Consider the following 25,467-nt stretch of genomic DNA (forward strand, 5'->3'; position numbering starts at 1 on the left):
CCAACAGTGAGTTCCATGAGAGTTCACAGAAGAGAAGAAAGGAGTGTAAGAGGCAGCAAGAGAAGAGTTAGTGCAGGAGGAGAGGGGTATGGAGTCCAGATGGGGAGCAACTTAAGAGGCTGGTTATTAAGGATCTGACTTAAACCCATAAGATCGTTAAATTCCTCTTCCAATGGCAAATTTAGATGAGCATTTATGGTGTCCCTAAGCGACTAACCACGTGGCCACAGACAACTCACTGCAGGATCACCATCCCACATTACCATACAATGATACTTCGGAGCAGCTCAACAAAGCTTTAGCTTCACTCATATAAATGTCTAAAGCCAGGGGCCTGAAAAGTCAAGCACAGATCAGAATCACTATCACAGAGGACTACGCCTCCACTGTGTTTCTTTGCTCTCTGTAGGCTGGAAATGTGCCCCCACAGAGGATTAAGCACCTGTTACCCAGTGGTAACAAATCTATTTTCAGGAAGGACAGATATTTTCCTTTTTCTCTTTCCCCTATGGTGTTTACTTGTGTCAAGTTGTATACCCATTGTTAGGTTGCAAAATAGAGAGCCGAAGAGAACAAATGTACTATTTTTCTGTCATTCAGTTTGGTCTTTAGTTCTGGAAACTTCAAAACAAAAATCAAAGGAATCAGACATTTTTGGTTCTTCCTGTTTTATGAGTGTGGAAATTAAGCCATGGAGAAAAACAGATTCTTTTCAAGCATACTTGAAACAGTTACAGAAATAGATCATGAATTAAGTTACAAAGAAACGCCAATAAATTCCAAAAATCAACAGACTACAAACTATGTTCTCCACCATTTCACAGTAAAATTAGAAATTTTAACAAAACGATAGCTTCAGTAATTCCCATAAGCTTAGAAACTAAATAAAATAACTCCTAAGTGGTGCCTGGGTGGCTCAGTCGGTTAAGTGTCTGCCTTCGGCTCCGGCCATGGTCCTCGGGTGGGTGGGGGTCAGGCTCCCTGCTCAGCAGGGCATCTGCTTCTCCTTCTTCCTCTCCCTCTGCCCCTCTCCTGCTTGTGCTCTCCCTCTGTGTCAAATAAATAAAAAATAAAATCTTTTTTAAAATAAAAAATAACTCTTAAATTCTTGATTTAAAAAAAGTTACATCAATTCTATTGGTACAGCCATATGGAAAACAGTATGGAGATTCATAAAAAAATTAAAAGTAGATCTTTTAATTTGTTAATTAAAATTAATAAATAAATTAAAATTAATAAAAATTAAAAGTAGATCTTTTAATGATTCAGCAATCCCATTTCTGAGTATAGAGCCAAAGGAAATTAAATCAGTATCCAAAACCAATATCTGAACTCCCATGTTCATTGCAGAATTATACACAAAAGTCAAGATATGGAATCAACAAAAAAGTGTCCACCAGTAGATGAATGGATAAAAAAATATGAGCTTATATGTATATGTGCCTATATAATTCTGAATATACATCTATTTGGCTCTTAAGAAAATCAGACCTATTAGAATGATCACAACCCAAAACTCTGAAAACTCCAAATGCTGATAAAGACATTGAATTGAACAACAAGAGCTCTCATTCATTGCTAGTGGGAATAAACGATGATAGAGCTATTTTGGGAGATAGTTTGGCAGTTTTTTACTAAACAAAATATACTCTTATCCTATGAACCAGCAATTGTCTTCCTTGGTGTTTACTCAAAGGCGTCAGAAACATGTTTACAAAAACCTGACACAAATGTTTATAGCAGCTTTGTTCATAATTGCCTAATTTGAAAACTACACTGTCCTTCAGAAAAGGAATGGATATTTATACCATCACACATGTAGACAGTGGAATACTATTCATCCCTGAAAAAAGAAATGAGCTATAAAACATGAAAAGACATGGGGGAAACTTAAATGTATATTACTAAGAGAAAGAAGCCAATCAGAAAAGACTACCCTGTATGTCCCAACTATATGACATTCTAGGAAAGGCAAAACTAGGGAGACAGTAAAAAGCTCGGTAGTTGCCATGAGACTAAGAGGAGAGTATGAATAGGGAGTCACAGAGGATTTTTAGGGCAGTAAAAATATGCTGTGTGATGTCATAATGGTGGATACATGTCATTATACATTCGTCCAAACCCAAAGAATGTTGAACAGCGAGCATGAACCCAAAAGTAAATTATAAACTTTGGGTGATTATGATGTGTCAATATAGGGTCATCAATTGCAGCAAATATTACATTATCCTCTGCTAGAGGATGTTGCCAATGAGGAAGTCTGTATACGTATGGGGCAGGGCATATATGGCAAATCTCTATACCTTTTCTTCAGTTTTGCTGTGAACCTTAAACTGCTCTAAAAATAATAGTCTTAGAGAGAGAGAGACAGACAGAGAGAGAGAAGAAAATCTTGTCATACACTACAACATGGATGAACACAGAGGGGATTACGCTAAGCAAAGTAAACCAGATACAGAAAGACAAATACTGCATAATCGCACTTAACATGTGAAATCTGAAAAAGTCAAACTCACAGAAGCAGAATTTGTAACGATGGTTGCCAGGAGTTGGGGGTGGGGAAAATGGGGAAATGTTGGCCAAAGGCTACAAAGTTTGAGTTATGCAGGATGAGTAAGTTCTGGGTCTCTAATGTAGAGTATGGTGGCTATCATTAATAGCATGTTGCATCCTTGAAATCTGCTAAAAGAGTAGATCTTAAATGTTCTCACCTCACATAAAAAAAATGGTAGCTATGTTAAGGATAGCTATGTAAATAAGCTTGACTGTGGAAATCAATTTGTAATGGATACGTATATCAAAAAATCACATGTACAGGCATAAATGTAAACAACTTTTATTCTTCAATTATATCTCAGTAAAGATGGGTACAAAAAGTCACACACTCCTGACCAATAGAGTATAGAAAGGGGGGATAAAAAAGCTTTATAGCAGAGAAATCCGGCAGACACCACCTGGGCCAAATGATTGATGTTAACATCACCAGAAATAAATCATATTGACATCATGTGCCCAGATATGATGTGAACAGAAGGGCTATCTGTGCTATCCTTCCCCAAAATTCTTATTTTTTTTTTAAGATTTTTATTTATTTGACAGATCAGAAGTAGTCAGAGAGGCAGGCAGAGAGAGAGAGAGGAGGAAGCAGGCTCCCTGCTGAGCAGAGAGCCCGATGCGGGGCTCGATCCCAGGCCCCTGAGACCATAACCTGAGCCGAAGGCAGAGGCTTTAACCCACTGAGCTACCCAGGCACCCCCTTCCCCAAAATTCTTAATCCCAGTCTTTTCGTGAGGAAAAATCAGACGCACCCAAATTGAGAGACCTTTCACAAAATATCTGACAATTTCTTTTACAAAGTGTCAAAGTCATGAAACTGTCACAGGACCCGAGAAGACTAAGGAGATCTGACAACTAAAGGAAAGGACAAAGAAAGGAATAGAAGAGAGGAGGAAAGAAGCAGAAGAGGAAGATGGCAAAGGATATGCCCATGTCAGGTAGATATGAAGACTTCTGGACCTGAATCCTTATCCCCCATTTCACGTTTGCTGTTTTCTGAGCGTGCAGTAGGAGTCTCACGTAGCTTTTCTTCCCCGTCCTCCCCCATTCCCCAAAAGACTTAGGGACAGAATCTGTTAAAGGAAATACAGGCCTCGGGACGCCTGGGTGGCTCAGTTGGTTAAGCAGCTGCCTTCGGCTCAGGTCATGATCCCAGCGTCCTGGGATCGAGTCCCACATCGGGCTCCTTGCTCAGCAGGGAGCCTGCTTCTCCCTCTGCCTCTGCCTGCCATTCTGTCTGCCTGTGCTTGCTCTCTCCCCCTCTGTCTCTCTGATAAATAAATAAAATCTTTAAAAAAAAAAAAAAAAAGGAAATACAGGCCTCTATCTCTGTAACTGTAAATCCTAAAACTATATTTGGAATGTGCAGCCATGAATATTCCCTCTTTCTGTATAACTCCTGATAAAGGGATTATGCTGTAAATAATATTACCTGAATCATGTGTGCTAATTAATTTTTCTCTACTAAGTTATGAATTCTAATGATTCCTTAAGTTCTCTAATATTTTGTTTTGCTCTCAGGTTACTTATTGCTTATTGTAAAAATTCTGGGAGAGTTTGTAAAAACCCAAGTGATAAATCTTTTAAAAGAGCCAAAGAGGGGCACCTGGGTGTCTCAGTGGGTTAAAGCTTCTGCCTTCAACTACTGGGTATTTACCCCAAAAATACAGACGTAGTGAAAAGAAGGGCCATCTGTACCCCAATGTTTATAGCAGCAATGGCCACGGTCGCCAAACTGTGGAAAAAACCAAGATGCCCTTCAACGGACAAATAGATAAGGAAGATGTGGTCCATATACACTATGGAGTATTATGCCTCCATCAGAAAGGACGAATACCCAACTTTTGTAGCTACATGGATGGGACTGGAAGAGATTATGCTGAGCGAAATAAGTCAAGCAGAGAGAGTCAATTATCATATGGTTTCACTTATTTGTGGAGCATGACAAATATCATGGAGAACATAGGGAGATGGAGAGGAGAAGGAAGCTGAGGGAAATTGGAAGGGGAGGTGAACCATGAGAGACTATGGACTCTGAAAAACAATCTGAGGGTTTTGAAGGGGCAGGAGGTGGGAGGTTGGGGGAGTCATGTGGAGGTTATTAAGAAGGGCACATACTGCATGGAGCACTGGCTGTGGTGCAAAAACAATGAATTCTGTTATGCTGAAAAGAAATTAAAAAAAAAAAAAAAAAAAAAAAGCTCTGCCTTTGGCTCAGGTCATGAACCCAGGGTCCTGGGATCGAGCCCTGCATTGGGCTCTCTGCTCAGCGGGGAGCCTGCTTCCTCCTCTCTTTCAGCCTGTCTCTCTGCCTACTTGTGATCTCTGTCTGTCAAATAAATAAATAATATCTTAAAAATAAAATAAAATATAAACAAGCACGTCTTTAAAAGAGCCACATGCATTATTATGCAAATTATCACAATCTGACATAATATCCCAACAATATTTTTGGATGTTTAAAGTATTATAACACTTTAGTGATTGATAGTACTAGAATTACTGCAATTTATTAATAATTTGACAAGTTTTTATTGAACATTTGCTGTGTTATGATCAGCTAGGGCTAACATTCTGAAAATATAGCGTCTGTCTTCACAGAGCCTGAAGTCTAGAGGAGACACACATAAACAAGGAAATAAAAAATAATTAATAATTACGATACAATGCAATTACAATTACAATGAAGGAGGCATGCTTTGAAAAGAAAAACTAGTCAGGGGGATAGGGGAGAGGAGTTGATTTCAACTGAGTTTCCAGAGAGCCTCTTTAAGGAGGCGAATTCCCCTATTTTTATTCAAAAAGCTTGCAGTAGTTGTAAAACTGTACTAGATACACTTAAAAGACGGATAAGAAGCCAGTAAAGAATTTAAGATATTAGGACACCTAAAGATATTAGAGCATGCTAAAATAAGCTCTCAGTTCCATGGTATTCACAATAAAAAGAGAAAATCATTTGTAGTGTTTAGTTCCCATCTCAGAAAATACACTGAGTCATCTAAAAAGGCTAACATTTCTCCAATGCTGGTTTCAAGCAGGAATTTATCATGTGATTCTTTATATAAGGAATGTTAGATCAATTAATCCCATGATTTTTCTGTTATTTTGTATAAGATACCAAAATGTTCAAATGTACCTCCCTAGTATTAACCCAACAGAAAGCAGAAGATAGTACAATCTAGGTCTTACTTTCTGGTGGGGTAACTAAATGCACTGACCTACAGAAGCCAGAAATGAATGCCCTTGAGTTTGTCAAGTACTAGCTAACAATGGAACCTCAGTCTACAGAATGGGAAAACTTAATAGCTAAGTTCCCTGCTGAGTAGCTACTGGGCTCACATTATGTACTGTTGATTGAAGAGAAATCCATACACTTTGGATAGCAGACGTAAGGGATTAACTCAACCTTTCGTAACCAACCTTCTATTTTTGTTCAAGGAAAGTGACATAGAAGCAAGCTATGCTGGCAGCCGGGAAAAGGGTCAAGATGTGGCTCAAGGAACAATACTGAAACCACACATTTGAAGCTGGTTAAGCACATAGCCAAGCGTTTGGCTGAGACGACAGATTTTGACATCCTAAAGCACCAAGAAATTATTTTGACCTTACCTCCCCCCAAAAAATCCCTAAGTATTTCCATTACCAATTGCCCACATTAAACAAACAAACAAACAAACAAACAAATAAATATGTGGAACTTCCTGAGTGTTTGTTTCCAAGCAGAACTTCATCATTGTCATGGTTCTGCCAGGATGATTGATCAGTGAATGTACCAAGCACTTGAACAAACTAAGCTTTTATCTGGACTTATTTAATAAAGCCCATTTAAAAATTAGACAATGACTACTAAATATAATGATTTTTGTTTCTCCATAATTGATCCCAGGCTGTTCTTTCTGAAAACAATCCACCAAAACATTCAGCTGTATCTTAATAAAGCAGATACGACCATTAGCCCTGAAGAGGTGCTTCCCTTCCATCATCCCATTTGCACTGATAAGTGGACGTACATCCAAGCCATCCACCAGCTATACAGGAAGCACAGAATTTTGAACAAATAGTGGATATTAATATGGAAGCATTAGAACTGTTTTTCAGGGAGACTGTGTCGGATTTAATAGGGAAAAGAAATCAGCCATTAAAAGTGCTGATAGATTCTGGAAAACAGCATGGAGGTTCCTCAAAATGTTGAAAATAGAACTACGCTATGACCCAGCAATTGCACTACTGGGTATTTACCCTAAAGATACAAACGTAGTGATCCGAAGAAGCACGTGCACCCAAATGTTTATAGCAGCAATGTCTACAATAGTCAAACTATGGAAAGAACCTAGATGTCCATCAACAGATGAATGGATCATGAAGATGTGGTATATATACACAATGGAATACTATGCAGCCATCAAAAGAAATGAAATCTTGCCATTTGCAACGACGTGGATGGAACTAGAGGGTATCATGCTTAGCGAAATCAGTAAATCGGAGAAAGACAACTATCATATGATCTCCCTGATATGAGGAAGTGGAGATGCAGCATGGGGGGCTAAGGGGGTAGGAGAAGAAAATGAAACAAGATGGGATTGGGAGGGAGACAAATCATAAGTGACTCTTAATCTCACAAAACAAACTGAGGGTTGCTGGGGGGAGGGGATTTGGGAGAAGGAGGGTGGGGTTATAGACATTGGGGAGGGTATGTGCTATGGTGAGTGCTGTGAAGGGTGTAAACCTGGCGATTCACATACCTGTACCCCTGGGGATAAAAATATATTATATGTTTATAAATTTAAAAAAAAAATTTTTTTTTAAGTGCTGATAGATTCTTTACATCTTTTCTCCCCAGATAATGAGATGTGAATCCTGGGGCACTTGGAGCACCAGTCAGCTACAGGTAGGAGATGGACTGAAATAAGCTTCTCGCTGCCCATGGAAGCCCTCCCTTTGACCAGAAGTAGAAGGGAGGGGAAAAGACAAAATGGTTTTAGACTGTGGTCTACTTCACCAAATTCATTTTGACCCACATAGATTTCCTAATGGTTAACGATTTAAGAACATCAGATATGCAGAAAGAAAAGGAAACACTCCTTCCTTGTGACCTTGAGAGGTTTGTTCTGCTCTTCAGTGGCAGCTCTGGACTATCTTCTCTTGGGAGCGGAGAATTGATTTTCCATTTTTGTGGTCTCTACTCAAATCATCTAGCACTATGAACACATCATGTGTTCAGAAAATATTTTGGCCAACATGACTGTTTTTTTGTTTTGTTTTGTTTTTAAATTAGCAGATAATGTGACTGGTTCTTTTGATTTCATTTTATATATAGTACCTAACAGGGTGCCTGGCAGTGGGCACTCAAAAATATGGTCAAATGAATGCATATAAGACCAGTGAATTGGGGCGCCTGGGTGGCTCAGTGGGTTAAGCCGCTGCCTTCGGCTCAGGTCATGATCTCAGGGTCCTGGGATCGAGTCCCGCATCGGGCTCTCTGCTCAGCGGGGAGCCTGCTTCTCTCTCTCTCTCTGCCTGCCTCTCCGACTACTTGTGATTTCTCTCTGTCAAATAAATAAATAAAAATCTTTAAAAAAAAAAAAAAAAAAAGGACCAGTGAATTACAACCAGTCTTCTTTCTGGTCTCCAATTTTATACACTAAAAAGTCTAAGAAGGTCAAAGATTCCTTTCAGTTCATTTTTCTGTGGATAATTCTATAAGTTATATGTTTTTACTCTAAAGTTTTGTTATGGGGCACCAGGGTGGCTCAGTCTGTTAAGCATCTGTCTTTGGCTCAGGTCATTATCCCAGGATCCTAGGATGGAGCCCCACAAGGGGTTCCCTCCTCCCAGGGGAGTCTGCTTCTCTCTTTGCATGCTGCTCCCCCCTGCTTGTGCTCTCTCTCTTAAATAAATAAATAAAATCTTTTTTAAAAAATAAAAATCAAGTTTTGTTATAAGTCCTAAGTACCTGACATTTTAAGGATACTCCTACAATCTCTTCTCTTAACTGTACTTTTTTCCTAAGTACTCTCATCTAGCTCACTCTGTTAAATATTATCTAAAGGCAAAATAAAATAGCTCCCAAATGTTTAACTTTGGTGTCATGTACCCAGCTGTCTACTTGAAAACTCCACTCAGAGTTCAACAGGCGACTCAGTTTTTCCAAATCCAGACATCTGATTCTTCTTCTTACACCAGTCCCGTCCTCCCCAAACTTCTCCAATTCTGCAGATGGTACCACCACCCCCAAAACCCGAAGGCCATAGGTAGGAGTCATCCTGATTCCTCTCTGTCCCTTATATCTTCCATTCAACCCATCAGTGAATTCTGTTGATTCTCTTGCCACATCTAACCCAATCACGTCTCTCTCCATCCTAACCACTTCTACCCTCATCTACATGACTATCATATCTTCCTCAGACTCTAGAAAATTGCTCCATCTTCTTATTCAGATGTCATCTTAAATGTCACGTCTCAAGAGAGGCCTTCCCTGAACACTTGATCTAAAGCTTCCTCAGACTCTATCACAACACCTGGTTTCATTTTTTTCCTCAGCATTTATCACCATCAGTTAATTTTCTCGTTTGTTGTCTGTTTACTACTTCTTACTCATCTCTTTTCCTTTCTGTCTCTCCCCACTAATATGCATATCCATAAGAGCAGGGACCTTTGCTGTCTTGTTTGCTGCTGTGCTTCCAATGTCTAGAAGAAAATCTGATGCATCATCAGTGCTTAATAAATAGTCCTTTTTCTTTTCTTTTAAGTAGGCTCCATGCCCAACGTGGGGCTCGAACTCATGACCCTGACATTAAGAGTCACACATTCTACCCACGGAGCCCACCAGGTGTCCCTAAATAGTTCCTAAATGAAGAAGTCAGTGAATCAATTAGCCAATAAGACACAACCGTACATGAAGAATAAGCCAAATGCGAAACAACACAGGTTCTTACATAAAATAACCTACTCACCAAGACCAATTTGAATGAGCCAATTTCCTTCAACAGCGCTAAACCTAACTTTTTAAACTAATAATTATTGAAGGTTTACTTCCTCCCAGGAACTGTGGCCATTCTTTACACATATCATCTTATTTAACTTTTTTCAATCCTTGCACAGTCTTCTTTTTTTCAATTTAAGATTTTATTTGGGGCGCCTGGGTGGCTCAGTGGGTTAAGCCGCTGCCTTCGGCTCGGGTCATGATCTCAGGGTCCTGGGATCGAGTCCCGCATTGGGCTCTCTGCTCAGCAGGGAGTCTGCTTCCTCCTCTCTCTCTCTGCCTGCCTCTCTGCCTACTTGTAATCTCTCTCTGTCAAATAAACAAATAAAATCTTTTAAAAAAAAAAAAGATTTTATTTGTTTATTTGACAGAGATTACAAGAAGGCAGAGAGGCAGGCGGGGGTGTGTGTGTGTGGGGGGGGGAGCAGGCTCCCCACCTAGCAGAGAGCCCGATGTGGGACACCATCCCAGAATCCTGAGATCATGACCCAAGCCGAAGGCAGAGGCTTAACACTGAGGCACCCAGGCGCCCCAATCCTTGCAGTCTTAAGAAGTAGGTACAACCAGCTAAGTGGCAAAGCTAGGATTCAAATAACAGTCAGTCTGATACCAAAGTTTAAGTACTAATTACTGCCCTAGCGATACTATGCTCCCTTCAGATTGGCCAGGTTCCCTGGAAATACTCACCCAACGGAGGCAGCTTAGCTTCCATTTAGAGCTCATAGATCATTCCTAGAAGGTTGCAGTTCACTTAGACAACACATGGAGCTCAAGATTTGGCTTCCCAAAAGCATTCTTCCCCCAAGGACCAACCTTCAAGGATTACATTATCCAAAACAGCATTTACCAGAGTCAGTTCATTATCAAATGTGCAACCTTCTCCTGAACGTACAGCAGTGATCATTGCATGCTTTCTAAGACACAGTTGTCCAAAGAGAAACATTCTTTTGCCGTACAAAAGGATTGTGTTCTCATAAAAGGCAAGTGAGCTAGTGGGTAGTCTATCTCTTTGAAAACAACAACAACAACAACAACATGAGCTCTTTCACAGAATGTGCGGTCTTATCCCATTACAGAATTCTGGATGTGGAAAGGAACTAAGACATGGTTCTGATTTCAAAAAGTAGAACAGGGGGCCCAGGAGGAACAAGTGATTTGGGGTTGCAGGGCTAGTAGCTGATGGAATGAAATTACATCACTGAACAGATTTAATTCTCAATATGAAACTGAGCAATGGCCTTGTCAGTCATTTTGGCTGAGCGAATGCCCATTATTTCAAACTTTCAAAATGTGGCCAAGTTTATGATATTGATGTGCATGTATTTTGTTCTAGACTTCATATCTTAACTTATTTGAAACTTCTCAGGTACCAGTCTCTGGTGTTATAAGCAACAGAGATTATTTCACCTTACTACCTCTGATGGGGGAAAACAAACAAAAACAAAGAAACTACTATATATTCTTGATAAATGATTTCTTCCAAAACTGATTGTTCATAGATACAATGGGTAAGAGGTGTTTGTAAGTGGCTCCAGTTTCAACAGGGAGGCTATCTTGAAAAATCTCTTCCATGACACATGCTTTCTTTTTTTTCCCCTCTATGGTTACTTTCTGAATTAACTTCTTCCCCAGTTCAAAGGGTGCCCCAGTTGTTCCAGCTGATCTAAACTGAATTTAGCCCTTTACTATCAACTTTGATGTGTCTCACCCAGTAATCCCAACCCTTGAGGCCTCTGGTTATCAAATTTTAATGGGTATCAGAATCACCAGGAAGGCTACTGATGGGGTTGGGGGGCGGGCAGGGGAAGCACTGGGCCCTGCTGCCTGGATTTCTGATTCAGAGGGGAATCAGGCTGGGGCTTGGGAATTTGCATTTCTAGTAACTTCCAGGTGAGGTTTCCAGGTGAGACCCTTGTTAAATTATTCCAATAAACATTTATACATGAATATTAACTGGAATTGCAATTACTTGAGAGGCACCTGGGTGGCTCAGTCTAGTTAAGCATCTGCCTTTGGCTCAGGTCATGATATCAGGGTCCTGGGACAAGCCTGCTTCTCCCTCCCCCTTGGCTCCTCCCCCTGCTGTGTGCACGCTCGCTCTCAAATAAATAAATAAAATCTCCCCCAAAATTGATCGCGCTGGATTTTTATATTCCTGGATTAAACCTAGAACACAGATCCATATCTTCCACAAAAACAAATATGCAAAACCTTATTGAACTCCTTCATTTAGCAACAGAAAATGGGAGCTGTTGTCAGGGGCTCTGTGAAAATCAGTGATCAACTGCTGATTAGTGCTCTGAAGAATGATGATGATGAGTGTTATTGCTGCAGGTTAGATCCTATTAAACACTTTCCACTTCATAATTCTTCATCAGACCAAACACAGAAGAATTTTCACTCCCGTGCAGGCCAGACCTGGTTCTGTTGCTTAGCAATGGGCTTCACGTACCATCACAGCATTGTGTTTTCCTCTTCAAAAAGGGACAGCATGCCACAAGTACTTCTAACCTCTACCAGGGCGCTCCCACAAAGAAGGATTAATAATCATTTTGTATTTAACCCAGCAGCCTAAAAATTCTCAAGTTGAGAAGCTTCCTTTTAGGATGTTTAAATGCACTTTGCTCTTTCTTCAAAGTGAAGCTCTCTGATTCACAATCACTGAAGTAACTTCTGGAGAGATTTATCTTTCCGACAAAGAGCAGTCCGCTAATACACATTGTAGAGGGCCTTGTCCATGTTCATCTGTGAGCTGAGCAAGTGGGAGATTCAAAAGACACATAAAAGGATATCTGTGGACACATTCTGGAAAGGAGCAGGTCTGCATATTACAAAGAAGGTGTTTCCTTCATGAAATTCATGATGCACAAGAAAGAGATGATTAGCTTGGAAGAAACAGTAGCGAACTATATAAAACTATGCAATTAGCTACTAAATTATGAGACAATCCAGCAGAAGCCTTTTAAGGACTCAGAGAAGAGTAGAGACTAATAGGAAGAGCTCGCATTTATGGAGTGCTTCCTATATGCTGGGCACTTCAAAAGCATTATCTCTTTTAACGATTACACCCTCCTGTGAAGTCAGAACGATTATTATCCTCATTTTCAGATGAGGACACTAAGGTTAATTTGCTCCGAGTAAACAAACCCAGGTCTCGGTTAAGTAGAGGAGAGCTTGGTGGAGTGTGGCTAGATGGAAGCTCACCCATCATGCAGGCCTTTTCCTTAGCTTCTCTCTGTGTGATTCATAAATGCAGGACTCAATTCCTATGTCCTCAGGGAAAAGACCTGAGCTCTAATCTATGCCTGTAAACCACTGTAAATACCTATCCTTGCAGCCAAAATAAAGTCTTCTGGGACAACAGTAATAGAAGACAGATATCTTTTTACAGTGTCTTTGAACAATCAGTTCCATAGAGTGATGCATAATTTGCATAGAAGTAAGTACATTGACCTATAAATGCACACCCCATGTTTTTGTAACAGCAGAATCCCATCAGCCTTCCAGATTTGAATTGTTCAACATCTCTGTCCAAACAACGTTTCTCTTTGATCCCATCAACAACTCCCCGGACCTATTCTGATGAACTTTTTCCAACTTAACTGTTCCTTGAATTTTATCTCCAGATATGTCTTAAAGTGCCCGAACTCTCCAAATAATGGTGTACCCTTCCACCCCCAACACTCTGCCCCTATTTCCCATAAACACTTAGAAAAACACAGAAGATAAGTAGTCATGTTTTGCAGAAGGCTTTGGAAATGAAAATGCCTGGGTAGCTCAGTGGATTAAGCCTCTGCCTTCCGCTCAGGTCATGATCCCAGGGTCCTGGGATTGATGCCACACTGGGCTCTCTGCTCAGCGGGGAGCCTGCTTCCTCCTCTCTCTCTGCCTGCCTCTCTGCCTGCTTGTGATCTCTGTCTGTCAAATTAAAAAAAAAAAAAAAAAATCTTAAAAAAAAAAAATGGCTGCATCCCCTCTTGGCCAGACAGGTTGAGGGAGCTTCTCAGGGCAAACCTAAACTCCAGGCCCACTGCTTTGTCAATTAGCTTAAAATATCTCTGAAAATTCTGTAGAAAGTAGAGATACAAGAGCATAAATGGTTAATATTTAAGCTACTACTGAGCCCTGCGTTGGAAATAAAGAATCTTGATTCCAGAACTGTTGCTGTCCAAGTTCTGAGGCTTTCAGAGTCTATAAAACGCAAGGGACAAGAATGAAGAAATCTGACAGTGTCCAGTGCTGTCTGGGATACACTGAAATTAAAAATCTCATACGCACCCCATGGATTTCTTCTACACAACAAGGAAATCATCAACAGAGTGAAAAGGCAGTCTGTGGAATGCGAGAAAATATTTACAAACTATGTATTTTACAAAGGGTGAAATATCCAGAACATGTAAGGAACTCCTAAAACTCAACAACAAAATAAACAAATAGCTGAATTTAGAAAGAGGCAAAGGACAGGATGTTTGGGTGGCTCAGTGGGTTAAGTCTCTGCCTTTGGCTCAGGTCATGATTCCCAGGTCCTGGGATGGAGGCCTGCATTGGGCTCCCTGCTCAACGGGGAGCCTGTTTGTCCCCTGCCTCCCACTCTTCCTACGTGTGCTCTCTCTCTCTCTGACAAGTAAATAAATAAAATCTTTTTAAAAATGGGCAAAAGACTTGAACAGACAAACTGCAAACTGCAAAGACAATATACAAATGGCCAACAAGCATATGAAAAAATGCTCGAGGTCACAAAACCAAATGAGATATCATAGCCCACACCAATTAGGATGGCAGACATCAAAAAAATAGAAAGCAACAAGTGCTGGCAAGGATGCAGAGAAATTGTCACCCCTGTGCACTGTTGGTGAGAATGTAAAATGGTTCAGCTGCTGTGGAAAACAGTAGGGAGGTTCTTCAAAAAATTAAGAATAAAATCACCCTATGTTCCAGCAATCCCACTTTGGGGTATATATCCAAAAGAACTGAAATCAGAATCTTGAAGAGATATGTTCACATCTATGTTCATCAAGCTTTATTCACAATAGGAGAGAGGCGGAAGAAACCCAAATGTCCAACAATGGATGAATAGATAACCAAAGGTGGTATTTACCTACAATGTCATATTATTCAGCCTTTAAAAAGAAAGAAATTCTGTCAAATACTGCAACAAGATGAACTGTGAAGACATTATGCTAAGTGAAATAAGCCAGTTACAGAGGGACTCCACTTAAGTGAGGTATGGACTCGCCAAATGCATAGAAACAGAAAACAGAATATGGTTACCGGGAGGGGGACATGGGGAGCTGTTCAATGCATACAGAATTTCAGTTTTGCCAGATGAAAAGATGTTAGAGATCTGTTGTACAACATTGTACATAGAGTTAACGTTACTGTGCTGTACATTTAAAGAAGGTTACAGTTTTGTGTTACACATTTTTTACAGTAGTCATTTTTAAAAACATGAACCATGCAAGGAAAATGGATGTTAGATTTCATTAAAATTTAAAATCCTTTAACGAGGGACAAGGATTTTCATTACATTAAAGTTGACATTAAAAAAAAAAAAAAGAACACCTGGCGATTCACAGACCTGTACCCCTGGGGCTAAAAATACATTTTATGTTTATAAAGAAATAAAAATACATTTAAAGAATGGAAGAAGAAGAACAGGTGAAACTAACTATGGTAAAAGAAGTAATTCATGGAAACCCCATACTAACAGTGCCTGGCACACAGCAAGTTCCAGTAAACAATGACTGTGTTAGTTTGCGTTGTTCCTGCTCGCATTAGCAGTTTACGTTCAAGCAACGAAACAATGTCCTAGATTAAAACAACACTCTCTTGAAATGACAAAACTGTAGTCTAAGTTTCTTTATAATGGTGTTTGAGGGGTGCCTGGGTGGCTCAGTTAAGGGTCTGCTTTCGGTTCAGGTCATGTTCTCAGGGTGCTGGGTTCGACCCCACGCATCAGGTTCCCCGCCCAGCATGGAGTCTGCTTGTGCCTCTCCTCTCCCTCTGCCTCTGCCCCGCTCTGCCCTTGCTCAAGCTGTCTTTCAAATAAATAAATAAATACGATTTATAAGATGGTGTTTGAAAACTCCATTTCTAGGCATCTAAACTAGGGAAGACTCTTTCAAGTGCAAATGAGATATATATGTGAAAGTTTATTACATCACTGATACTGTCCTTCCCGGAAAAGTGGGAGACTGACCATTCTAGGTGTGCATAAATCTGAAATACATATGCTTACCTGAAGATGGTAAATTTGAGAAGAATACTATGATGTGCATTTTGAAAATACATGGAAAAATTATTTATATATGTACTTACCTATGCAAGAAGCATTCCAAAATATGCATGGTGATACCCAGCAATCTTGGGGTGGATATTACTTCTAACAGATAAGGATAGATAAGAAAAAAATAAAGGAATGAAAAATAGAACTTAAGCTGTAACTATTGCATTTTATTCCCTAATTAAAACAAAAGCTTAAAACAAAGCTTACTCTATTACACTTGGGTTGTGGATACACAGAAGTCTGTTACGGTATTTTCTGTGTTTTGTGTATATTTAATGTGTTTCATAGTTTACAACATTAGAGTGCTAATATTAATTTCCACATGCATTTATAGAATGAGGCTAAATTTCATTTTCCATAATTGCTAATGAAGTGTGAAATGGCTGCTCATAAAAATGAGGAAACAATGTGAAACAAGATGGAGGATCACAGGGGAAGAGAGGAAAAAATGAAACAAGACGAAACCAGAGAGGGAGACAAACCATAAGAGATTCTTAGTCTTAGGAAACAGACTGACAGTTGCTGGAAGGGAGTGGGGTGGGGAATGGGGTAACTGATGATGGACATTAAGGAGGGCACGTGATGTAATGATATTGTAATGAGCACGGATAGTATAAATGACTGATGAACCACAGACCTGTACCCCTGAAACAAATAATACATTATATGTTATTTTTTTTAATTTTTAAAAAGAAAAAGAAATTAATACCAAAAAGGTATAGTCATGTGACAATACACCTGAGAAATCGAATTTATTTATCAGATCTGCGGAAGCCTAGATCTCAATCTTCTTATCTCAGGCCACCATAAGTGACTGCTTTCGATTCAGGTCATGTTCTCAGGGTCCTGGGTTCGCCCGCATCCGGGGGACCCTGCCCAGCAGGGAGTCTGCTTGTCTTGACTTGGGTGCCTTGAACAACAAACGTCCAGATAGGTTAGTTTCTCACATATCCAGAGGTTGAGAAGTCCAAGGTCAAGGTGCAGGCCAACTTGATTCCTAGTAAGAGCCTTCTTCCTGGTCACCTCTTCACTGTGTCCTCACGTGACAGAGACAGAGTTCTGGTGTCTCTTCAGTCTTCTTGTAAGGACACTAATCCCATTATGAAGGCCAATGTTCAAGACCTAAGTAAATTTCAATTATCTCCTAATTGGCCCCATCTCTAAATATCACCACCATGGAGGTGAGGGCTTCAACATACAAATTTGGGGATGGATGGCAGGGGAATAGACACAAACATTAGTCCATAATGTCATTCCAAACATAACACTCCACCTGTGAACATTATCACAAAGTGAGCAGGCAGGGTGTGGGCTCTGGGGGATACCAACCATGCTCAGAGTCTCATGTCTGGGTGAGGCAGAGAGAGGAAGGCCAACAGTGGCAGAACTGTATGTTTTTTTCCGCCTGGTAACACATTTCTAAAATCTCTTCTACACCTGAGTGCCAATGGATTTTAACACTACACTTATTGATTCACCTCATAATTCTCATCAGCTTGTCATTGATTGCTCTCATGTCTAGACGATGGAGAATTCTAGAATTTGGCTTTCAATTACAGAATTCACAATCAATTACACAGCCCTTCAATGGTCCACATATCCTTCATGCAATATTTTAATTATTGAAAAATCCTGTAAAGCGAAGAAAAAGTGATTTGATACACACATTTCCTGTGGTTTAAAAAAAAAAAAAAAGCCTGCCATAAGCATAAATTGTTAGCATTAAATTTAGATAAATTGGGGCACCTAGGTGGCTCAGTGGTTAAAGCTTTTGCCTTCAGCTCAGGTCATGATCTCAGGGTCCTGGGATAGAGCCCCACATCAGGCTTTCTGCTCAGCAGGGAGCCTGCCTCCTCCTCCTCTCTCTCTCTGCCTACCTCTCTGCCTACTTGTGATCTGTCTGTCAAATAAATAAAAAAAATTTAGATAAATGAGTGTAAAAATCAATTTAATAGAATTGTCAATACTTACAAATCTAAATACCTGTTTCCACATGAAGGTTGTTATGTTAACATAACCAGGTTATGTTAAGGTTATGTTAACATAACCAGGTAGTGGTTTATTGATGGACCAAAGGGTGCAAAATTTTTCATTATCTTGGAGATGATGTTGCTCGTAACTGTGCGGATGGGCATCATTAACCACATTAAAAAAGGACACCTGGTCATTTATTTAAGTCTCCATAAAAGGCAACTCTTAATTTTTGTCCCTAAACAAAGATTCTTTTTTAAAATTTTTAATCATGAAATAAAAACCTATACTTTCCTCATTCAGATCTTGAATCTCTTGGGTTTGAAAGATAAACTTCCAAACCTCCCATTGTCAAAACAAGCTTTCAAAAGGTCCTTCCCACACTTACTCAGTTCCCATAAACCTAGGATTCAAAGCAATGACTCACCATATTAATTCTTCAGCAATAGACTGATACTTCTTGCTGTTGCTCGCACGAGTTCTGTAAGAGACCATGAGAATTTCTCCCAAATTTCTCTCATAATTCTCATGAAACTGGATGAGAATTATACAAGGGCTCATTAACATAAGGATCACTGTCAAGATGAACAATTCTATAATTAATATGTGGGTTGCTTTTTTTCTCCAGGTGATGAATTTTTTTCTCGATAGCCACTTTCTGCTTAAATAATGATGACATTGTAATGTTCCTTGGAAAACAGACTCAAAAGCCAGCCAATGAAAAATATATTGAACTAATAGAAAGTAAGCTGAGCTTTGGACATGACTGATTGCCTTATCCTAGGAAAATCTTATTCTCTTCCCAGGCTGCCTTAATTCTCTAACCCTTAACTTTCCAGTCTCTAGAGGTTAAGTGCACTGTGAACTACTCTCCCCCCTACTCTTATTTATTATTATTACTACAGTACATATACCAAACTGTGTGCAGGCACATATATATGTGGACATTCATTTGTCTGACAAACTTTCATTTGGGGTCAACTATATGCAGACACAGTCTTGGGCTCTCCAGGATTTAGAAAATAAAAGTTACTTTTGAAAGGATATACATACATGTGTGATATATGAAATAATGTGATTCAGCAAATCACAACAGAAACACAATGACAAATACTTGAAAAATGTTCACTCCCATTAGTAATCAAAGACATTTATAATGACAATAGTAAACTATTTGTCACCTATCAAATTAGGAATGGCCTTTAAAGGGGCTCTTGGGTGGCTCAGTCAGTTAAGTAACTGACTCTTGTTTTCGGTTCAGGTCATGATCTCAGGGTCCTGGGATCCCGTATCAGGCTCTGTGATTAGCACAGAGTCTGCTGGAGATGATCTCCCTCTCACTCTGCTCCTCCCTCCCTCAAAAAATAAAGAAATAAAACCTTTAAAAAACCCCACACATTAACAGCAAGTATGGGGTACTGGGTAAATATGTTTTGAGTTGGCTGCCAAGCACCACTTTTCTGGAAATGGCCCCTCTTTCTTATCACACAGATATCCTATATTGATTATTCAAAAATTGACACCCATTATGAACTAAACTTAATCCAAGTTCTCTAAAAGGAATTTGAAATGTGAAATAAACGTTTTTAGTTGCAAAGAATTTGTTCCCTTGAAAGGGAGAGAGATCACCTTTTTTACTATTGCTGGTGGCCCTTTCCCTCATGATGAGTAAGAAGGCAGAGAAAGCTGGTATGCAGCTAGAGAGACGGACAACTCGGGGGCAGGGGGAAGCAGATTCAGGGTATGGTGCGTTAGGGTAGACTACAAATAAGAAACAGTCCCAAATCTCTGTGGATAAACACAATGCAAGTTTATTTCTTGCTCACACAAAGAAAGTCCAATGTTAATGTTGTTGGGCGGCTCTCAGGCATAGCCCTCTCCAAGTGGTGCCTAGGGACACACTCCACATCACATCTCCACAATCTGGTGGTTTCAAGGTCCCCTTGGCATCATTTCATCCCATCCCAGTATTGAAGAGACAAAACATGAAAACTCATGTGGGACATTTTGTAACCAGGTCTACAAGAGGCATACTCTCAGTTATTTCCAAAATCCATTGGCCACGACTCAGTCATACATGACTTCGATCCAGATGCCAGGAGGGCCAGGAAATAGAACTTCACTTCACATCTCTGAAGGAGAGCCAAACCAGATATTGGTCAGCACTGGATCTGCTAGAGAGAGAACCTCTTGGTTTCCCAGAGCCCCTCAATCTTGCCTTATCCGAGGCTTCGCTAGTCAAACCCAATATCCTTACCCAGGTTCACTCAGTTGGTCTCTACTATTTACAACCCAAGGAAAAGACTAATAAATCATCAAAACACTTTTCAGATTACAAAGCATTTTGACCACTCACAATCTCATTTTTTTACATCAAGGAAACAAAGTAACAGTACATGAAGAAACAGAGTCTCAGGAACATTCTATCCATTGCCCAAGTTCCACCACAACATGTACAGTCGGGACTGGAATCAAATCCTTCTGAGGCCAATGCTGAGCTCTCTCCTCTTCATTGGGAGTAAGAACCTCTGGGAGGAAGGAAACCACACTCCCGACTCCTTACCGGAAGTGGTTTTTAGCAGCTTACTCAGAATGCTTGGATGAGAATGAAATGAAGGGGGGCAAAGAGGAAAGCCCAAGAACAGCAGACACACCAGCTCTTCCCAGTTTTGCAGAGGCTGTACTGCAAATTGGGAAAGAAAATCTGATCCAAGCCAAATCCCTGCTGTATACCCCTGTGGTACGCAGGCCTCCATTTTGTGCTTGGTGTTGGAACACTGTCCAGATGATGACATAAAATATTTATCAAACATCCCAGAAGGAGAGCAAGACAAATAGCAAAGTCCTTGAGTCGTGGCACCAAGATGAAAGGCATCAGGTTCTTCTAGCCTGGGTGAGAAGAACAAGGATGGGGGAGAACTATAAATCCATCTCCGGGCACAATAAATGATGGTCCAGCTCCAGAACGACAGTCAACAGCTGCTTGGTTTCCTCGGAGCTAACAGCTGCCACCTCTGCTGGGCTTTCTCTACCAGCAGCAACATGGACATACAGCCTCCCAGAATTGATGATCGAGGCTCTCCGGTGTGGCAGGGAGGCCTCCGCCAGAGGGAAGGGCATTTGAACGCTGCTGTGCGAGGGAGGAAAGTGCCAGGTAGGAACAACCTTGACAAAGGAAGGTTGTTCAGAAAGTGCTCAGAGCCAGTTGGGAAGAGGGTGGACAGGGCTCCTAAGGCTGCCGTGCACACGTGTCTTTGTAGAGGTTTTCCCTGGTCCCGGGCAAGAAGAGGAAAAGACCGCGTAGCCCATTTTTCTTCTTAAACGCTTTCCATTTCAAGGACTGTTCTGTATTGCGAGATTACTTCCTCGCTGGCTTTGGTGTTCAAATGTCCTTTTATGAACTGATAGTGATAGAAAATTATATTTGTAGGAATATAGAGTCCTGGCAAAATAAAACGTTGGCAGAGGATTTCAGTTCTCAAGTTTTTTGTTGTCTCTTTTGTTGGTCCGTGAAATTGATAAGTCTGGTACCCATTCGAAAGTCCAAAACACTTTAAGAGTCATTCACAGATTTTACAAAGGAGAAAACTGAGCAAATACCCATACATATCAGAAAGTTAAATTGCACAAACTTCAAGGGCAAATCTGTGCTTAGAGGTAGAATAAATAACAGCACCTTCGAGAGAAGTCATAACACCAAACAGAAACAGCCTTAAAAATCAGAATTCCAGGTGCCTCTTCAAGACATGTGAAAAGGGCATTGCTGGACCAACCAAGCCTCTACCGTTGCTCACAATTATCTCTAAGGCAGGGAACACATGCACCTGAAAAACCAGGGGTTAGTACATTTTTCAGAACAGATTTTAAAATACTAGTCAGGAGCCAGCGGCACAGACTTTAACAGCAGCCTGGCTCCCCATGTTCACAAGGACACTGAGAAGTACTAACAACCGTAGACTTTTTGCAAAAGTGCAAAACACAGGTGAAAGAACAAGAGGAAGTACACCAGGCAGCACTCTGAATAGAAGCCATATTTCTGTATGAAGGGGACTACCTCTATCTGCCACCTGCTTACACCCTAGGACCCGGGCATGTGACCAAATGAGACAGTCTGGGAAAGGCAAAGGCTTGGGCTGCTGTGCAGATAAAGAATATGGTGTGTTTTCTTTGACTGGTTTTCCATGAGTTTCAGATACCTCTGCACCACGTTAATTCAAGGTTGTGTTCCTGGCTTGTAATAACATACAGAAACATGGGGCGCCTGGTGGCTCAGTCAGTTAAATGTCTGACTTCGGCTCAGGTCATGATCTCAGGGTCAGGCTCCCTGCTTCAGTGGGGAGTCTGCTTCTCCATCTCCCTCTGCTCTTTCCCCCAACTTGCGCTTGTGCTCCCTACCAAATAAATTAATAAAATCTTAAAAAAAAAAATAACTTAAAGATACATAGCTGCTTTATAAGTAGAAAAAGAATTGTAAATGGATTATCAAGATATTCACTTTCATGTAAACCTGGTGATTCACAGACCTGTACGCCTGGGGCTTATAATACATTATGTGTTAATAAAAAAATTAAAAATTTAAAAATTTAAAAATTTATATATTCACTTTCCCTGAAAATTAGAGCATCCATTCTCTTGACCATTGTTTTCAATTTCCAAAGGAAATAGAATCAATCAGGAAGTATTTTTGGAGAAGGTACTAACATTTGTTTAACACCTATTATGGACCAAGCATGGTGCTTGAAACTCTATATAGATTAGATCACAAACTTCAAACAACATTCTGAGGTACTATGGCCCCGCTTTCCAGATGAGAACACTGAGGCTCAATGACAGTAAGACCCTTGCCCAGAGGTCAATAGCTGAGTGTCAGAGTTAAGTACTAGCAAGTGTTTTTACCATTACTTTCCACAGCCAGTTCCTCTGGAAGCAGAATGAATGGCTCTAGAAACTGAGATGCAAACAACCCCTTTTCTCAGAATCCCTCATCCCACTACTGCCCCCTTTATCACCTGCAGGGTCAACTTCATACTCCAGGGCCTGCCCCCCACCTAATCCTGACTCTTAGTAGCTCACATCAAAATTATTTTACTTGTCCTTTCTATTAAGCCCAGAAAAGCACTTTGGTGTGCCACATTAGAAGAGAATTTATCTGATCGAGTAATGCATAGTTCTCAACTAACAGAAGAGGACAAAAGAACAAATCCCCTGCAGGGTAGAGACAACAGCCCTGTCTTTATTAACAACTGACTCTACTGGGAGGAATGTTAAGCCCACTAACAGGGGTGCTCAACAGGAATCTAGTGGGGTCTTCCACTTCCACTTTCAAAAAGCATTTATTTTGTAGTAATTACCAACTCCAAACTATGATGGTTAAAAAATATATGTCTGTATCCGATTCCAAACAGCCACAAAGACATGAGAAGAGAAAGATTCATTGTACTGGGTTGAACCGTGCTGCTTGTGTTCCCATTCCCAAATTAATGTCTACCAGAAACCTGTAAACGGAACCTTACTTGAAAATAAGTCTTTGCTAACATGAAGCCATACTGATTAGATGGACTGTCATCCAATGCCTGGCATCATAATAAGAAGGAAGTTGGAACACAGACACACACAGAGGAAGGATGGCCGCATGAAAATGGCAGCAGAGTTTGGAGTCAAGTAGCTACAAGCCAGGGAGCACCAAGGATTACAGGTAGCCCCGCAGAAGCTGGAGAGGATCTCCCTTGAGCCTTCAGGGGGAGCATGGCCAGGCCAGTACTTTGATTTCAGATGTCTGGACTCTAGAACTGTGAGAGAATAAATTTCTGTTGCTTTAAGCCACCTTATTTGTGGTCCTTGGGTATAGCAGCCTTGGGAAACAAACACATTAAGCACATTCCTTCACCAAGAGCATGTCTAATGTAAAAATGGCTACTTCTGCCCAAATTCATGTTCAGTGTAATTCTAATCAAAACCTAAGACCCGCCATCCTATTCAAAACCTCAGTGGGATTGGCACAATGGGCAAGATAACAAGTTAACAAGTTGACGCTTCATGTTATCCGGAGCATATTGGCAGAGCAAGATGGCAGATTACCAGACCTGTGTTGGTGGGGCATGCCCAGAGAAGCCCTCATTGAGCAGAGACTGAAGGAGGCAAGGAAGACATCCCTAAAGGAAGAAAACTCCTCCAGGCAGAGGAGCAAAATGCAAAAGCACAGAGACTCTGGGAGGGAACGTGTCTGATGCCTCAAGGAACTAGAAGGGCCTGGGGGGCTGGGGCTGGTGAGCAGCAGGGCGTGAGCTTGCAGTAGCCAGAACATGAGGGGCCTATGCAGCTCTGTGAAACCCATGTGAACATGGTAAGAAATTCTGGAGGGAATGGGCCAGTTGGAAGAAGAGAGGACTTGGGAGCAGTTGGCTTCTTTCTCTCCCAATACCCTGGGTGGATTTTTGCCTGCCTGATGCCAGTAGAGAAACAGAAAAACAGTAGCACCAGCCCCAGAGTGCCAGCGTGGGCAGGGTAACACACTGGCAGATGGCCCTGGAGCTGGCTGGGCGAGAAGAAGCAAACAACAGGTGCAGGTGGACTGGCCAGCAGTAGGTACTCCCTCCTTCTCCTGCCCACGCCCACGAGAGGAAAAACTCTTGGAAAAGGCTCAGATGGGGTATAAGTGATGGAGTTTCCCTAAGGAACAGGTGACCTGCCCTACAATGAGCAGGAGACGGCCAAGATCACTCAAGCCCATACTGTGGGACTGAGAGTGGGAGACAAGGAACTCTCCATCCCAGGGGAGGAGAACTGGCCCCTCCCAGGACTTGACCCCATCACACCCCAAGACCTGACAGCTCCCCAGTACAAGTATATTTTGCCAAATCCCCCCCCCCAAGGGATTAGAAACCCAAAGAGAAGAGAATCATCATTTAAAGAAGACAACAAAAAGAGAAGAAACAGAATTAATGGAGTAAATAAATAACCAATGCTAAATAAGTATAAAAATCCTCAAACGAATAAGAGCTAATATTGGTAACATGACAACTGAACTAACAGGATAAATGACCAGGTGGAATACCTGGTTACAAAAGATGTAATAGTTGAAACAAAATAACTCAATAAATGAGATTAATAACTCAAGAAATACACCTGAAGACCAAGTTGCTGAGCTGGGAGATCAAGTTGAAGAAACTCTACTGTATCAACACACAGAAGGGATAAATAATGAAAAATATATAAAAAATAATTAAGAGATAGGAGGCTAAACATAGAAATGTCAACATGTTTTATAATGGGAAACACAGAAGAAGAAAACATAAATAGATGGGAGGAAATGTTTGAAAGGATAACAGAATTTACTAGATGGAAGAAAGTCTTTTCAGTTCACAAGACCATGGGAATTTATAACCAGCTAAAGTATCTCATCAAACTGAGTGTACAATAAAAAGACTCAGGAAGCATATCCTAGAATGACTCTTTCTGAAAAAACTCTTGAAAGAGAAATACAGAAGGCTTCTACAAGATAAAGGAAAGTAAATAACTTGGAAATATTTGTTGTCAGACAAGACGGAGTTCAAGACCAAAAGTAAAAGGGATAAAGAGGGACATTATGCATGAGAGAAAGGGACCAAGTTCAGTATGAGATAATGACTCTGGACTCCTCTCCACTAAACAAAACAACAGCTGGAAGAATTAT

The 25,467-nt window shown here is 40.7% G+C and overlaps 2 long non-coding RNA genes across 2 annotated transcripts in view; one reads left to right on the top strand and one right to left on the bottom strand.

Annotated features, from left to right (window-relative positions):
- Positions 1-25,467, top strand: part of LOC309869000 — an 86,534-nt gene that overhangs the window by 3,377 nt on the left and 57,690 nt on the right. Inside the window, exon 2 of the long non-coding RNA XR_014313919.1 lies at positions 7,397-7,444. This is a non-coding gene — a long non-coding RNA (uncharacterized lncRNA). The remainder of the gene's footprint in view (positions 1-7,396; positions 7,445-25,467) is intronic.
- On the bottom strand, positions 652-17,863 carry LOC309868999. The gene is made up of 3 exons (XR_014313918.1): positions 17,796-17,863; positions 15,857-15,920; positions 652-1,049 (listed from the first exon to the last, which is right to left on the bottom strand). It is a non-coding gene; the product is annotated as an uncharacterized lncRNA (long non-coding RNA).

Source organism: Mustela nivalis (genome assembly GCF_964662115.1).
Source record: "Mustela nivalis genome assembly, chromosome: 7".
Classification (NCBI taxonomy): Eukaryota; Metazoa; Chordata; class Mammalia; order Carnivora; family Mustelidae; genus Mustela; species Mustela nivalis.